The sequence below is a fragment of the Diabrotica undecimpunctata genome, chromosome 6 (genome assembly GCF_040954645.1).
Source record: "Diabrotica undecimpunctata isolate CICGRU chromosome 6, icDiaUnde3, whole genome shotgun sequence".
NCBI classification, from domain to species: Eukaryota; Metazoa; Arthropoda; class Insecta; order Coleoptera; family Chrysomelidae; genus Diabrotica; species Diabrotica undecimpunctata.
In genome coordinates, this window is record NC_092808.1 from 82,889,298 (window position 1) to 82,904,130 (window position 14,833).

The 14,833-nt window shown below is 31.6% G+C and overlaps 1 protein-coding gene across 2 annotated transcripts in view; it reads right to left on the reverse strand.

Annotated features, from left to right (window-relative positions):
- The window catches only part of LOC140443518 (uncharacterized), a 148,054-nt gene that overhangs the window by 115,515 nt on the left and 17,706 nt on the right, over positions 1-14,833 (reverse strand). The window contains exon 1 of one of the 2 annotated variants that reach the window (XM_072534831.1): positions 11,953-12,073. The exons of the other annotated variant lie outside the window; for it this stretch is intronic. The gene's annotated coding sequence lies outside the window, so the exon portion shown is untranslated. Of the gene's footprint in view, positions 1-11,952; positions 12,074-14,833 lie in introns of those variants that run through there. 2 annotated transcript variants of the gene reach the window in all.

Consider the following 14,833-nt stretch of genomic DNA (forward strand, 5'->3'; position numbering starts at 1 on the left):
AAAACCCAAAAAAATTATTTTAAAAAATACTTTATACGTAAAAAGAATTAAAGCTAACCTTGTGCTTTAGTTTCTGAGCCTGCAACAAGGGTTCTTCTCGGCATTGCTTTCCAATAAAGCCCAGTTTCGTCTGTATTATACACTTGCTCAGGTTTTAGGTCGTGCTCCGTTATGAGATTTTTAAAATCGTAGATTTCTCCCCTTGAACAGCTAATTCTCGTATTCTATGACGTTTTTTAAATCTGTAAAGCCAACCAGAAGATGCCGAGAAGGTGCGTTTAATTTTCAACTGCTCGTGAAACTTTTCAACTTGCCTACCACACATAGGTCCTGATCTTGGAACCCCCATTGATCTTTTCTGCAAGGACCACTTGGTCATAGCATCACCAAGTTCTCGAAACGTAGACCCTTTTAGAGATTTCCTGTCAGAAATTACCTTTGCACTGTTCGCTTTAGCTACAAAGCTCTGTAATTCGGATTTTTTCTTCACAATGTCACGAACTGTTTGTTTCCCAATATTATATGTTTTAGCCAACATAGCAACACTTATTTTATTTTCAAATTGTTTCGAAATTTCCATTTTTTGCTCAATAGTTAAAACATTGCGTTTACACTTTTTATTAGCACCCGTACGCTGCATTTTGTGCGCCGGTTTACGTTCAACTAACGAACCGGTCAGCTGTTGACGAAAATACGAGAAAACTTGGGGATTCCCCGAAATGAATGTTTACACGGTGCATTATTCAGCGTTCATGGGCACCACTAACCTCTGGCCATTAGCCACGAATAAAGCGCGCACGGATAATCGGGGTTCTACTGTATTATGTTTCAATCGTTAATTTTAAATCATTAAAATGTAGTAGTTTGTAGAATTTTCAAAATTGTAACTTTTTATTTCGAATTAAATTTTTTTTATGGGAACTCAACGTAGAAGAAACATTTGTATACTCTAAAAAAATTAACGCACCACCTCAAATGGACCATGATTTTCAAACTTTATTCCTTCTGAACCCTTAATTGGATTTCGATGATTTTTTTTTCACATTGTAAGTATATTTTTAATTAATTAGGTACTATATTAATGTTTTTTGAGAAATGTCGGAAAAAAACGTTTTGCCTATATACGGGGTGTAAAAATAAAGTTGTGTTTTTTCATCTAATATCTTTTCTTAACATGTTCGTAATAAAATAATCTTGATTTCTCTATTATCAAAAAAAGAAAAGTGCTTTTAAAGCATTACGTGATTTTCTACTCTCCAAAATTAACGCACCACCTCAACTGTACTATAATTCTTAAGCTATTTTTCTTTTAAATCTTTATAATTTCGATGGTTTTTTTTTTTACATTGCAGATCTATTTCTAAGTAATTACTGTATTATTGTTTTCCGGAAAATGTCAACGGTTTACCTATAAACGCAGTGTAAAAATAAAGTTGTTTTTTCATCTTATTTTGCAACACCCTGTGAAATTTATTGAAAGCAAACGCTATATCATTTTAATATTTCTAGGTAGCTAAATTTTTTTTGAAAATTTTCTTAAAAAAAAGCATCTATATTTATAATATCAAAAAAGAAAAGTAGGTACAAAGCATAACTTGATTTTATTGAATTATAAAACTCATTAATGGAAGCAGTTAATTCAGGCAAAAATCAAACAATTAGACATTACAGTTTTGAACTGACAATATTGTTTACAATTCAATCAATTGTTTTGCTGTTTTAGTATGTCAATTACAATGACTTTAGTTGATGTAGGGTTAAGTTATCGTGAAATAGGCTTGAGGTTAAGAATATGCTACAATATCACGAGCCATTCAACGTTTTCGAGAACTAAACGACCATACGAGACGGCGTGGACAAGGAAGAAGAAGGCTCACAACACTATGCCAAGATTAGTTTATGAGGCCTCGTGCTTTAAGAGAACGTTTTGTCATAGGACATTTACAAATTCAATTGGAAGATGTTCATAATATTTAAATTAGTAGAAACACTATATACAGTCGTCACGCTGAACAAGATCTACATGTAAGGATATCTGTCAGAGTACCAGCTTGAAACGTAAAAGAAGTAGATTATAATTTGCCAGAGAGCACCTTGACTAGACTGTTGATTACTGGAAGCACGTGTTGTTTACTGATGAATCGAGGTATTGCTTATATAGCTCACATAGCAACATACGACCTATTGCTTTATTCAATGGAGGATCTGTAATGGTTTGGCAGGAATAGCTCTTACAGCGCGAACGGACTTGGTTTCTTTACACAGAGGTTCCTTGACAAGTAAAAGATAATATATAACATACATTCTGTCTATCCATGTATTTCCTTTTAATGCATAATAACGCTCGACCACATGCACGTTGCACGTGATTATTTGTCCGTGATTATTTGAACAAGGTTGGAATACCATGAACTGGCCACCTTGCAGCAATAATCTAAATCTCATAGAAAATGTATGGTAGATTATTGTATGTCAACTCAGGAGCCGCCATTTAGTACCTGTCTCTCTTGATGACATAGAAGTTATGGTAAGAGAAGTTTGGGATACAATTGATCAAGGCCAAATATGCCGCTTGATTTTTAGTATGCCTCGTTGCTGTGAAGAAGTAATTAGATTTATAGGTTGAAAAACTCGTTGTGTATTTGGGAAAGCGGAATGATAACAGATTATTTACGTTACGTTTTGTTAAGCTTTAGTTATATTAAATGCAAATAAACTTTATGTAAGTAGGGTTGTCTTTGCTTTAAATGTTACATAATAATAAAACAATAAATAAATAAAAACAAGTTACATTTAAAAAGTTCTGAATAATTCTTGAGAAAGGATAAAACTATTTCAAAATATAAATAAGCTCTAGTGTTTCTTTCTAATAAATTCCACGGCGTTTTAGAAAATACGATAAAAAGCATATCTTAACTTATACGAGCAAAACGTTAATATTTTTCAGAAAACATTAATATGGTGATTTATTAGAAATAGACCTAAAATGTGAGAAAAAAATTTCAATAAAATCCAATAATTCGTTTACAAGAAAAATAACTTCTCAAACTTTTTACATTTAATGTGGTGCCATATGAAAATGGTTTGTTTACATAAAATGAAGATTGTGCATAATATTTTATTATTATTTTATTATTGTTTTAAAACCATATTATTTATTTACAACTATAAATATTTATCAAATTTGGCAAATTCAAGAAAAAAAAAACATTTTGTGTCTTTCACTTTTTTAAATAAATAAATAAGTCCCAGAAGTAAGGAAAATCCCAGTGGTTGGCTGTATACCATTGTTTAAAATAACTTACATAGAAGTAAAGATATTCGTGTCATTAAAAATTTGTACGGAAATCAAGCTGCTATCGTAAAAATTGGAGATAACTATAATCGGTTCACAATTTGCCGATAGCTCACTCCAAGTGTAACCCTAATTAGAGAACTGAAATACAGAGAGGATAGGTAATACGATATAATAGTAAAAACCAACCTGAAACTGGTGGTTTAAGATGTTTTCGACTAACCCACCTTGTATCTGAAGGAATACAATACCTTATAATCCGATTACAAAGATATTTTGAATGGTTACAGATGACCGACCAGTGTCGTACAGTATGTGATTGAAACATTTATTTGAACTCTATAAATATATTTTTTAAATTGTACTTATGTAAATTGTATTTTTTAATAAAACTTCTTTATTTTATTCAAAAATAAAAAGTTTCTTGCCATTTGTAAAAGATACAATTATTTAATTAAGAGGAAAGGCGTCAAATGTCGCCTAACAAAATTTCCAATGTGTTATTGAAAAGTTTAAACGCAGAATGAAAGATTACATTATTACTGAGAGCAGAAAGTTCCTGAAAACTTCTACAATTTTTATTTTAATATATTATGTATCAGGGGTGAAAATAAAAGAGAAAATATAGTATAATTTTTAATTGAAAATATTGCATGCAAAAGAAACTTTTTATTTAGTCTAATAAATATTTCATTCTGCTTTTAAATTTTTCAAAAATGAAAACACATTGAACATTTTAACAGGCGACATTTTGCACCTTTCCCCTTTAATACCTTACGATTACAATTACTATTACTTACCTTATATAATTACGATTAGAAAACTATTCAAATTCAAAATAAATAGGATCAACTTCAGAATTCGAGTCGTCTTGAGGGTTAATAATTAGCGGTTGTGTCTCTACGGTCGCATCAATTATGTTATCAAGAGCCCACATTTTTTGTTCTTCTATTACATGTCTCACTGCATCTTTCCAGTTTTGTTCTGTAATATGTTGTAAAGACTCGTATAACAAATCACGTACAGCTTGTATTTTATATGACGTTTTTTTTCTAGCCACATAACTTTTCATTTGTGCCCAAATGAATTCAATTGGATTTATTTCGCAGTGGTAGGGTGAAAGTCTAAGGACTGTGATGTTTCGCCTTTCCGCCATTTTGTCAACTACGTATTTCTTGAACTTAGATTTGTGTTGCCGGGCATCTTTTAAAAGTTCTGATTTTACCATTCCATCTTCGTAAGGCAGATACTCATTCCGCAGCCAGTCAAGAATATCCTGTTTCTTCCACGCAGTCGTTGGAAGTCTTTCTGTCGTGAATGATAAGGTGCATTACCTAATACTATAATTGAATTTGGTGGTATGTGTTCAATCATCTGCTCAAAATACTCTTCGAAAACATCAGCTGTCATCTCCTCGTGATAGTCTTTTGTGCTTTTGGACTGAAATTCCCACAAACCATGCTTAACACATCCTTTTTCACTGCCAATGTGAGAAATTATTAATCTACTGCCTTTACCAGAAGGTGGGGAGATACCAGTAGACCAACCTTCCATAAAGGCTTGCCTGGAGCTTAATATATTTTTATCTGACCAAATTTTTTTTAGAGTATGACCTGAGTTTACCCACGTTTGATCCTGGTAGAAGATTGGCCTTCCTTCAGCCCGGAATTTTCTTATGGATCTTAGATAATTTCTTCTCCAACATACTATCTCCTCCCGGTCAATCAAAAGTCATTTTCGGTCTGATTTCTTCCACCGGAAATTTAATTCTTTTAAAACTTTTAAAACCACAATTTAGTTCGTCCATTATGAGGCAAATTCGGGTCGTCTCTAACTTCTTGTAAAATTTTGTTTAGGATTGGTATTTCTTTTTTGAAAAAAAAATCCATGAATTTTCCTTCGAATACCATTTTTGGCAAATTCATCAGTTTCAATAGGCTTTTTCCCTCTCTTTAAGTGTTCGTTTTAGCGTTCGGGTTAACTATACCGTGTTTTTTTCTTTCTTATAAGAACCTATATATAGTTGACTCTCCTACACCAGTCATGTTGTCACAACTTTCGACTATGTTGCAAACAGTGTTTGTGGGATTTTGAGAAACCAGAGCATCGTAAACATTCAGGACAATAGTCTTCTCTCTTGGTGAATAGACAGACTTACTGACTATACGCAACAGTACCGGTGTAAAACTTGATGATGTTGATGATGAAGCCATCACAAACAATCCAACAAAACGAGCACGAGCGAAAGATACGTATATGTTCGTAGGTATATGGAATAAAAAATCACTCACGCACTGCATATAATTCGCAAAATCAATATTCGAGACGCTAATTACTGCCGTAGGTGCGGAAACACCGACGAGCCGTAAATTACATGCGATCAAAAACGTACTAAACAAAAAAATTGTTTTCGTTCGTAATAACTTCACCCTTTCAAGTTAAGTTTCGAATATAATCTGAACAGACGAGGCACGTGGCCAAAGCCGGCATCTTTATACCCATTATATTATTAAAAATATGGGGAATTCCATCCTAATTATTTTGCAACGAATAGTACATTCGGATATGAATTCCAGGTTTTCTAGTAAAGTGATTAAACGCGAAGATTAGTATTAAAATATCCAAAGAGATAAGGTATTATTATTTACAAAATTGTTAATGGTTAAATTCTTATTTTTATTAATATAATATAATAACCAACATTAGCCGTGAAAGTTTTAATTGTTTTTTTGCTAAATATATTAGTATTAAAATATTATTAATAATATATATAACAGTATCAAAACATTATATTATTATTTAATGAATAAAATTCTCAGGAACGCCTACGATTTACGACCGTTTTATGAGTTTGATGCACATTTCGTGCTCTCAACAATTTGTGAAAGGAGAATACACCGATGAAATCTCCATACAACGAGGAGTCAGACAAATTTTTTCGCCAACATTGTTCAATGTTTACTCGGACCAGTTATTTAAAAAGGCACTTGAGAGACAACCATATGGAATAAAAATCAACGGGGAATTACTTAATGTGATTAGATATGCAGACGGTACAGTAATTCTGTCAGATAATATTGAACGTCTCCAAATTCTGCTTGATCGTATTCACGAGGTGAGAGAGGAAATCGGCATTAAAATAAACTCAAACAAAACCAAATTTTTAGTGTTTAGTCGTGACCCACATCTCGATGCAAAGCTTCAATTAAACGAAGTCCAAGTTGAGAAAGTTCACAAAATGACATATTTGGGAACTGTAATAACGGACCAACTAGATCCAGACAGAAATAAAACGTAGAATAGCAATGACTAAAACTACTTTTATGAAAATGAAGTTATTTCTTTGCAATAAACATCTCAGTTTAGAACTAAGACAAAAAATGGTTAAGGGCCGATTTCACCAACAACAAATAAATCACTGAATAGTTAATCGTCGAATAAAATTTATTAGTAGAATAAATTTTATTTTGTTTCAATAACTATTTGTAATCCACAGTTAGTTATTCGTCGAATAAGTTCAAAGTGTAATGATTTTCCACAGACTGTACTCGTTGACACCTTTCTTGGCCTCCACCTCTTAGGTGTTTGGACAAGCGCATCGCACTTTATTTTTCACTGTAATCATATACATAACCTATAATATTTGATATTGGTTGATTAATTTGTCAAAATAATAATAATTGTCAATGTCAATACATAATTTATATAAAAAAAATCTGTTTGTTGTGGTTGTAAATTATTGTGAATCTGAAACTTGTGAAAATGGACAAAAAACGCGAGAAGAGCAAAAATTGTTTAGAGAACGAAATGGAGAACTTTGATAATCTAAACCTAGTTTTAAAATCCACATCATCAAATTCAGCAAAAGGGTTTCTTCTTTGCAACTGCAAGCGTGGTTTTCTCCTTCGCTGCTCATTTCCGTCATCAGAGGATGATGATGATGAAAATAATAATCTAAAATAAATATATATGTATACAAAATTCAAATTGTGTGATATAATTACGTTTACCTGCAATACATTGTTGATAATTTCAAGTTAAACTAATGAATTCTCTTTATTATTGATATTTAAAGTGAGGTTAGCAGTCAACTTATTCGAAGAATAAATATTTATTTGGCCGATATTGGACTAATAACTTATTTGGAGTTTATTCATAGAATAAGTCTTATTTGACGTTGGTGAAACGCAGATATGTCAGTTTTATTGGTCGAATAACTTTATTCATTGAATAGACTGCTATTTGTCGTTGGTGAAACCGGCCCTAAGTGATATATTTGGTCAGTACTTTTGTATAGTGCAGAAGTGTGAACGCTAAAAGTATCGATCATGAACAAGATTGAAGCATTAGAAATGTGGGGTTAGACGAATGCTGAAGATAACTTGGACAGCAAGGAAAACTAATGAAGAAGTTCTACGGAGCGTCAACAAAGATAAAGAACTGCTAAAGACTGTTAAACATCGAAAAATGTCTTATCTGGGACATATAGTAGGGAAAAGTCGATATAAAATATTACAACTGATCCTTAAAGGCAAAATAGAGGGCCGTAGAGGTGTAGGAAGAAAACAAGTTTCTTGGTTAAAAAACATTCGTGAATGGACTTAGATATTAAATGCAGGACAATTATTCCATATTGCAGAAGATCGAGAAGCCTTCGCAATGGTGATCGCCAACGTCGGATAATTCTGATATAGCACGTGAAGAAGAAGAAAAAGTGAAGACTTCTGGTGTATGATGATATATTTTATTCAAAAATTTAAAATTTATTCAAAATGATTACAAATCTCCAAAATGTTTTTAGGCATAGTCAGACCATCAGCAGTAAAACATTTTAAAGTAGTAGAAACTAGCTACCAAAATATTTGTAAAAAACTTTGGATTCCATAACAATCATAGTAAAATGTAAAGTTATTATGATACAAGGTCGATGTTATATGATTTCACATAAAGATAATATAAATCTTCCGTGGTCGAAAGAAGGACGGCTTTGTCCAGCGGCTAGAACCATCCAACCACCCAAAACATAATTATTATTAATTATTTACAAGTTATTGTAAATTCAAGTGCAACTGATCCATTCCTATGTTTGCCAACAAAAATCATTCTAAAAATATCGTAAAAAATTTCCAAAAAGTATCCAAGTAAATTTACCATTTACTTGGTTAATGAAATATTAAATTTATGAACAAAAGACATACTCGTAATATACGTAAAGAGTACACACAGATTAAAAAAAAAACGTTAAAGTTCATCAACTAGAACACGAGATATAGTTTATAGTTCGAGTTTTTAGCTGGTGGCTCGAGTTGAAGCTCTGTAGACGACTTTCTAAATTTCCTAATTATTATAAACTGAGTTTTAAGTAACTAAATTGTCGTAGTACAACTTTTTAATTTTTTAATCTTTATAAAAATGCCCCAGCTCTTCGAATATGAAAAACTAATTTTTCTTTGACCAATAGCACAAAAGTTATTCTAATTGTTTATAATCAAAATATTTCAATGTTTTTAAATTAAGTTTTGCAATATTGGAAATGGTTTTTGCTCCCTTTTTTAAATTTTTTTGATATAATGACCCTCTCTCTCTCTCTCTCTCTCTCTCTCTCTATTGCTTTTGCGATACGTAGCATTATTGTATTTTTTTCTGACTTTATTATTGCAACAAAGGAGTTATTTAGGATAAACAAATTCAATAACTTTTAAACTAGTAGTTAAATCAATCTAAAATATTAACCGTATTTTTAGCACTATAAGAGCCAACTTACAACCCAATATCAAGCTTGTAGTTTTATTTTTACAATAGTAATTATCATTTATTGAAACTAAAAAATCTTACGTTTTTTCACAGTTTTCTAATCAACAAATTTATTAGATCAACATTTGTAAAATTGCCATTTTAAAGCTGTGTAAACGTGTTTTATCAAATATTTACCTCCCAATTCGTTTAAAATGCTTTACTATTTACTGGTGGACAAAAGTTCTTAAATTGTTATTTTTTGGTAATAATTTAAAAACTACACCAAACCCACTGCAGCAAACAGAGATTTCGGTTACCGAGGTCCATAAAACTCAAAAAACTTGTCAGATAGGTATATAGCAGAATGAAAGCCATGGGAATATCTTATTTACCTGGACTATGATATATAACGATTTTTTTACCTTAATTTTATCAAAACAAAACAGCCATCAGGTATGTCTATACGAATAATATAAATATAATTATAGTTCGTTATTAGTATTATTCATGATAAAATTCTACGCTAATTGTTTACCCATAACTATCTTGTAAACAAATATCAGTACCTATATACCGCAACATCACTGTTATCTAGTTTAATATTTAGTCGTTATTAACTTTATTAAATTCAATGTAACTGTTTTGTACTTTCACATTCCGTGTCGTTTTAGCGATGTTGTGGTACAGTCTGAATCGAATAAATTTTGCGGAACTATTATGTTTGTTATGCTTGTGTATCTATTTGTTTTTCTCATATCGCCAAATTTTTTTGTTCTAATACTCGAAACAGTGCATTTTCCATTTAAATAACTTCTAAAAAAGATCGAGATAGTAATTTTTTGTCAAACTATTCACAATTTACGTTGCCTTTTAGTTTTTAATTCAAATTGAAAAAACTAAGAACCTATTATAACATATTATAATACAGAAACGGCACCAGAAATATTGCTTGTCAAATTTAACATGATACTTGGCCGATTTGAAATTAGGCTCCACCCACGATGCGCATTCGACCACAACACAATTTGTCCTTATTATTTCTTGGCCCTTCGAAGTGCAAGGTACTTGTATAGTCTGCGACAAAGTTTTCTTTATTTTACTTATGTTTAAAGTTACTGTGTGTTGAAGAAATATCGTATTACAATAGATTTGACTTTTTAAATAATTATTGTTAAGTATTTGAAATTAAAAACATAGATTTTCATTCAAAATTAGAAGGCAAAGTCTTGTCTGGACAAACGAGGGAGGTAATAGCAAATGTAATTATTTTTATGCAGAGAGAGATCGATGCAAAATCCGCATGTTAAAGATTTTAAAAAAGTTCAAGAGCGTGCTTCCTTAGCAACGGGAGTAAGTATAGCCACTATAAAACGGATCTCTCGTGAAATGAAAAATACAGAAGAAAGTGCTTCTACATCATTTTCGACGCATAGCAAAAGAATGAGATCTGCCCCAAAAACCAACTTGGGCGATTTTGACAAAGGTTTACTTCGGCGTATAATAATAAATTATTATGTCACGGGAAAACGAGTTCCTACATTGTGACATATAACAAAAAAAATAATTAAGACAATATTTATACAGGGTTGCATGAAACTTTGAGAAAAGTGATGAGAGATATGGGATTTCCATGGAAGAAAGCGAAGAATAACAGGAAAATCCTAATGGAAAAACCCGATATACAAGTGCTCCGGAAGAAGTTTCTCAGAAATATTAAACAAAATAGGGAAGAAAATCGGCCCATAATTTACATGGATGAAACTTATATTCATTCCTCTGATACCCATGACAGATACTGGGGAGACAATACCACCGAAGGTTTGCACAAGCCAGTGTCCAAAGGGTGGCATAATATTGTAATTTACTATTTTTATTGGGAATAAGCCATAATTTTAGTTTAAAATAAGTTTATTTTGAAGTTTCAAGTTCCACTTTGGAAATCGTTAACTCAAAATACGAAATACCAATAAATTAAACAAATTTTGTTTTTGTTACTTGCTAAAAAATTCTTCTAATAATTTTATTTTATCTGACTTATTCATATTGACAACTCAGTCACTATTTGAGATATATTTTATACGATATATTTCTACAAAATCTCCTTACAAAAATAAAATATTCGGGAAAGTTAATAAAGTTACACAGTTTAGTACCTAAATACCGGATGTTGACAGGTATCCCAACGGGGCTGGTATTATTCTATTGTAAAGAAATAAACAACAGAATAAAATATTTATGACTTACTAAAATTTAGAACTACTGTTCTTTTATTCTTATACAGTTTACTGTAACGCAAATGTAAAACTTTCATCTCTGCCAATATTCCTTTTATAAAATTACAGAACGAGACATTTATAGAAGAAATAAAATATAATTATTAGAAGAATTTTTTTACCAAGTAACAAAAACGAAATATTTTGTATTTTGAGAAAAATTTCCGAAGGAAAAATTGAAACGTCAAAATAACATACAATATAGACATATCATAGAAGTTCCATTAATAAATAAGGTCACTCTCTGTAAACTTGTAGTATGGAGTGTACTAACGAGGCGAAGAGACCGAGCGCATTATGTATCTCTTTTCCTCCGAATGCGTTCTCACTTAATTTTCTACGCAAGTGGACAAATTTGTCAAGTATCACCTTAAATTTGACAAGCAAGCAAAAGCATAACTCATACATGCAAGAGACTTAACTTAGTATTAAAAATAAAATAAGTGTAATAATATGTTAACAGAAGAGAAGAAGGAAGATTGATGATAATGGCTCGAGATAAATCACAAACACAAACTGGAAATTGAAGCGCAGCCCGTCAGACATTCAAAACAGCATAATGTGTACAAGAAGTGGGGAATAAAACTTTCTACATACCGAATAAAAAAAAGAATAGTTGTGTTGTCACACACACACTTTTAACCTTACCTTTAGTCCTTCTGGAGATAAATTGCATAGAAAATTTTCATATATTTTCATGAACTTTAAGACGGCAAGTTACTTACAGGACACACTCATTTCAGGGATTAAACATAGCTTACACTCTCACTATTTAATGAACTACTACGAATAAAGCTATTTTCTTACAATGCTTAAAAAAGTAAAACTAACCTAAAAACGAAAAGCCGGTACGAAACAAGATGTTATGCTTAGACTACATTGCTTCAGAGAGAAGAAGAGCTTCACGTATAATAATTTTGCGCAATAAGCAACACAATTTTAGTAAGCAAAGGTCAGGAGTACATGCTAGTAGTTGAAATACGAAGGTCATAAATATCGCGATTCAAATTTATTCGTTAGAAAGTCGAATTATAATAAAATCCTGTACTTGGTTCATCAAAGTACAGTTATTAAAACTATAATTGCCATATAGTATAATAATAGCAAAGTAAATAAAGCTACAATCAATCCGAAATACTGCTACAATGTAATACTTAAACAAATATTTTATCGCCATCGTACCATCAAATATTGTTTTTTTTTTCAAACGTCACAAAAGTATTACTTTTTGTGACGTGATTGACAATATAAAAATGTTACTTTTACACCTAGACATAAAAGTGAAGCACTTTTACGCCTAGGCACTAAAGTGTAAAAATCAATAAACCGCAGTATGCTTGGTAGGCAACAATCCTTCGGTTACAGTCTTTGCAGTACACAAAATATCTGGAGGAATACACGATGCCGTGGGATCTTCAGAATCTCGTACTTTTGGGATAAAAAAAGCACAAACGTTCACAAAACTTAACATGTAGCGCAAAAATCGGTAATTTTTCTTATTTGTCAAAGTGGCAATCAATAGAAGTAACCATAGTAACATAAAAATTATTTGCGACGATCATCAAGTTAGAATCTAACTCGATGGTGACGATTGAAAAAACATAAAAATTACTAAGTTCTATTCGGAGTAAAAATGACTTTTGTTTCGGAAAATCTGCCTTGGAATGTAAAGCGTACAGCCTCGCCACAAAAAGTATCTTTTACTCCTAATAAAATAATATACTATTTTTGTAACTGAAAATCTATGAAATCTTTGCTTATTACAATGAATTCTGCCATTAAAAATTTTGCCACAATTCAGCTCATCAGGATAGATGGGTAATATGAATTTGCGATATTGTCATTTTTTGTAAATTGTATGTTAGCTCTATTTAGTTAGTAGGAGATATAATATTATTGCCAAATACATCTTATCGCATATGAGTAATTCCCGTTACAAATCTAGACTTACTTTGTGCTCGTGATCAGCCATATCTGATTTCTGTAAAGGTAGGTTAATACAGTAAAATTACGTCTAAATAGGTTTTGTTATAAAATTTTTATAACTATTTTTATAATTACTATATAACTGGGAATAAACCGCAATTTTATTTAACAAAACTGTATATTTGACGTTTCAATTTCCACCTGGGAAAGTAGGTAGGTATTTTCAGAACGATTTCCGAGATGAAAACTGAAATATCAAATATAAAATCTATAAATATGACTAAACTGACAAGCTCTTCTAAGATATGTATATCTTTTAACAGATGTGCAACATATTGTTATTAAAGAAAATTCGATGTCATATTTTTGATGTTATATTTCATGTCAATAAAGACACAAATAAATTCTGTCGAATAGACGATGAATAGGCGAAACTATAAAAATAGGTAACCTTGCTCACGTGTTATCGTTAAAAACTTAAAACTACTAAAGGGATTATTCTTACTTTTTTTTTAATTATCATCATTGAATATTGAACGTTCGCCATTTTGATACTTCGCGACAGAAACGGACAAAAATCTAAAAGCGCATTGAATGAAAATCTTTGAAGTGATGTTTACATGCCATATAATCTCAATAAAGCGAACCCTAACCTTCTTCTCTTCTTCTTCTTCCTTTTTATAAGCAATTCTGCTTGTTCATTGGCGGATTAATACCTCTATGGAAGGTTGTCACTCCATCTTTTGCGTGGTCCTCTGATACTTCTTCTGTCGATTGGTGACTTATCTCGTGCTATTTTGACGATACGAGTCTCCTCCATTCTGCTTATGTGGTTATTCCATTTTTTTTTTTTTTTATTTAATGTTCATTCATTTGTACACTGCACGTTATATTTTCTTCTAATGACTTCGCTTTTCTTTCGATCTCTTAGCGTATTTCCTGTAAATCTTCTCTCGGTTTCTCTCTCGCTTCTCTGCGGTTTCCAGTAGCCTTTGCATTGTGGCTGTATCGGGTCTTGTTTCTGAGCCATATGTCATTATTGGTCTTACACTGGCTTTAAAAATTCTTGACTTCATCTCAGTGTTAATATGTCTGTTTCCCCATATAGTGTTATTAAGGCATCCTGTCAGTCTATTTGCTTTATGTACTTGATCTCTCACTTCTTTGTACTGGTCTCCATAGCTAGACAGTGTAATTCCCAGGTATTTTATTTCCATTACTGGTTCAATACTGATGCCATCAATTTCTATTTTACATCTGGTTGGTTCTTTGCTGACTACTATTGTTTTAGTTTTCTGAGATGAGATTGGCATATTAAATTCTTTTGCTCTTATGTTAAATCTGTGGACCAGTCTTTGTAGACTATCTTCATCTTGGGCTATCAATATTTTGTCGTCTGCTTAACAGAGTATTTTTATTTCTTTGTTTCCTATTCTGTATCCTCTTCCTTGGTTAATGCTTTTGATGATTTAATTCGTGATCACATTGAAGAGCATGGGGCTCAATGAATCTCCTTGTCTTATTCCGCTGCCTATTTCTATAGGTTCTGTAAGTTGTCCATCTATTCTAACTTTAATTTTGTTATTTTGGTAGATATTTTCGA